Source organism: Oryx dammah, unplaced genomic scaffold, assembly GCF_014754425.2.
Source record: "Oryx dammah isolate SB20612 unplaced genomic scaffold, SCBI_Odam_1.1 HiC_scaffold_20, whole genome shotgun sequence".
Taxonomy (NCBI): Eukaryota; Metazoa; Chordata; class Mammalia; order Artiodactyla; family Bovidae; genus Oryx; species Oryx dammah.
The window spans coordinates 39,690,059-39,693,368 of record NW_024070204.1 but is presented as its reverse complement, the minus strand read 5'-3'; the positions used below and the strand labels follow the sequence as shown (position 1 = coordinate 39,693,368).

General features: G+C 46.7%; 1 pseudogene; it reads right to left on the bottom strand.

The window, feature by feature from the left end:
* Positions 1-498: 498 nt before the first annotated feature.
* Positions 499-1,066, bottom strand: LOC120879433 (annotated as a pseudogene).
* Between the last annotated feature and the right edge of the window lie 2,244 nt (positions 1,067-3,310).

Genomic DNA, 3,310 nt, shown 5'->3' with positions numbered 1-3,310 from the left:
AAGTGGGGCACTAGCATCTTCCTGCTCCCAGTTTTCTTCATACCAAAGAAGGAATCCCCTCCTCGTCTCCCTGTTTCTCTCCTTGATCCTGCATTGGGTGCCCCTCCACCAACTACTCGTGTGTGCCTTAGGCAGGTTACGTAACCTTCTGTTAAAGGGAAATCATAATAGTCTTTAGGCATTCTGAGGATTCCTGGAGATAGTCCATCAGAAGCTCTTAGAATTGTGGAGAAAACAGTAGTTTCTTGGCAAATGCTGATAGACGTCAGGGCTCCTCTTCCTGCTTCTGAGTCCTTCTGATTTCCCCAAGGCCCTTTGATCACTGACTTGAGGCTGAGCCGGGGGCCCTGGGTATAAGCAGTTAACTGGGAAAGTGGAGAAGAAGCATTTGTCCATAGAGTCCTCCTCACTTCTGGAAGCTGGTGAGGTCAGTTGACAACAGCTGACCCGGAGACCATAGTAAGCATTGAGGAGTCAGTGATAAGGGGCCCTCGCTTCTCTTTTTTTCCGTTTTCCCACTAAGTTTTATTTGGGCAGACCCGGGGACAGAAGGCCTGCACCTAAAAGAAGGTGTTGGGCCTCTTGGTGGTGAAGCGTGTTTTGTGCTGGCCTCGGAGGACCCGGTGGGGCAGTGGAAGCTAGATCCTGGAGTCGTGGAACTGCTTGACCGCTGGTTGGCGGCGCTTGCTGGCTGCGATCTCCTCCACCTTCATGATCTGGATGGAGTGGGCCCGGGCTCGGTGCCGGTAGCACTGGGTGACGGCGCCAGCGGTGGTCAGGTCCCGGTACATGTGGGTGCTGCTGCGGGAGTCCTGGCGTAGCCAGATGCCGAAGTTCTTCACTCGCCAGGGAGATTTCTCGAACACCTGTCCACGCCCGAGGATTTCTTCATCTTCTTCAACTGAGACACAAAGTACCAGAAGCGGGACTTGGCGAAAGCATGATTAGGTGCAAAAATTTTCATGCGATAGAGGGGCGGCGTGCGGCATTTGGGGGTCGGCAGGCAGCGCCCCACCACCTTATACTCTCGAAGCATCCCTGAGGCCTTCATGGCGCTCTATCTACGATCGCTACCACCCTCAAAGAGGCCAGTGTGTGCTGTTGATTGTGCCACACAGAGGGAGTGCTGAGGCGCACAGATCTGTAGAGGGTGATGATATGTAAGAAAGAAACTACTTTGATGCAGAGAGAAGTATATACAATGAACAGTAGTAGAAAGTGAGGGACTACCTATAGGTTAGGAGTAGTTCCAAAACTCAAGACTTGAGAAGACTCATTTGGGCTTGACCTGAGGCCATAGAGGCGTCCCAGGTGACACTGGTGGTAAAGAGCCCGCTTGCCAAGGCAGGAGATGTGGGTTCGATCCCTGGGTGGGGAAAATCCCCTGGTGTAAGAAATGGCAACCCATTCCAGTGTTCTTGCCTGGGAAATTCCACGGACCAAGGAGACTGGCGGGCTAGTCCTTGAGAGTACAAAGAGTCAGACACGATGGAGTGACTGAGCACTTGAGGCTGTAGAAATGACTTTATTTCCCCAGTAAAACTGGGAACTAAACACAGTGGAACAGGGAAGAGCAGCAGGCCTTTGTAGGGAGAGTTTTGAGATGGAAAGGGTTAAGGTCAGAGATCAGGCAGAAGTAATCATTGCTGTCATTATCACTATCAATAGCAAATATTTGCTGAATCTCTGGACAATTTTATCTCATAAACAACATCCATGGACTTTGAAACCAGGCTGTTTACATGGAACAGCCCTACTTGTATAGTGTGTTTACTATAATTTTTCAGAACATAGTAAAAACTTTTATATTCTAAGTGACTGGTTGAGGGGGTTTGCATGATAAATCTGTACTGAAGAGAAATGCATAGGAGAAATAAGGTAAAGGTTACAATATTAATAATTAAAAATATTAAAAATGTTGTACTCCCCTCCCCTGCCCCCACACTGAAACATGAAATATGAAATGCTCCTTTAGCCTCTATGGCAAAGACAGTGCAATGCATTCACCAGGCTCTATGACATTCAGTTCCTGGGCAAACAAGAAAATTACATTCCCAGAGCTCTCGCATCTAGTTGGAACAGTGAGGCTAGTTCTGGCCAGTTGAATATTAGTAGAAGTGATACAGCCACTAATGTTTCCTAGATCTTCTACTCTTCTTTTTCCTTTCCAGGAGGCAGATGGAAGGAGACTAGATTCTGCCCAATCAATATCAGAATGTGAGTGGACTAGAAATAAAGGCAGCTGTGGCTTGATGAAATTTTAGGGTTATTTGATGTAGAAGCCAGTGTTAACCACCCTGGATGGTACCGCCTCAGACAGCAAAAATAAGCAATATTGAAATCCTATTATTAGAGTAACCATGGTGTTTCAGAGCAATAATAAATTTCTTTTGCCTTAAAATTTGGGGATGTTCCTGTTAAAGTGAGAATATAGAAGTATTAATATATTAAGCGACTGAAATTCATGGTATTTGCTGCAGTCAGAGACACATAGAAAGGTGTAGATTCGTTCATTCATTTACTCAGTATTGAACAGGCACCTACTATGTGCTAGGCAATGGCTGGATGCTAGAGGTACTGACAATTTTTCTGATTGGGAATTTGTGAAGAGTTTGTTCATTGGGATGGAGATTTTTTTAGGTCTAAATGAAACATCCACTTGCTGGGGTGTTTCCTCCCTAGTTTTTGTTTCTCAGTCATACCCAGCCAGGGCAAGAGAAGAGTTCTAAACTATGAGCATTTGGGCCCACTCTTTGTGGTGCACAGAGAAGGCAATGGCACCCCACTCCAGTACTCTTGCCTGGAAAATCCTATGGATGGAGGAGCCTGGTAGGCTGCAGTCCATGGGGTCGCTAAAAATCAGATACGACTGTGCGACTTCACTTTCACTTTTCACTTTCATGCATTGGAGAAGGAAATGGCAACCCACTCCAGTGTTCTTGCCTGGAGAATCCCAGGGACGGTGGAGCCTGGTGGGCTGCCATCTATGGGGTCGTACAGAGTCAGAGATGACTGAAGTGACTTAGCCTTAGCCTCTTTGTGGTACAAGTGGAGACAACTCCTTGGCAGAGAGGCCCTGGGCTGAGAGCAGGGAAGAAAGGAAATCCTTGTGTATCCAAGTTGGTGGGTAGGAGAGGTCTGTTTACTCATTTATGTTAGTTAAGACAGTCAAGATGGGAGCCTGGAGGACTTCTGGGGAGCTCAGGATTCCTTGAAATTAGAATCTGTTAGTAGGTCTTGATGTCTAAAAATGATCATTGGTATTACAATAAGCAAAAAAAGCAGTGGAATTTTTCTCCCACCTGTATTT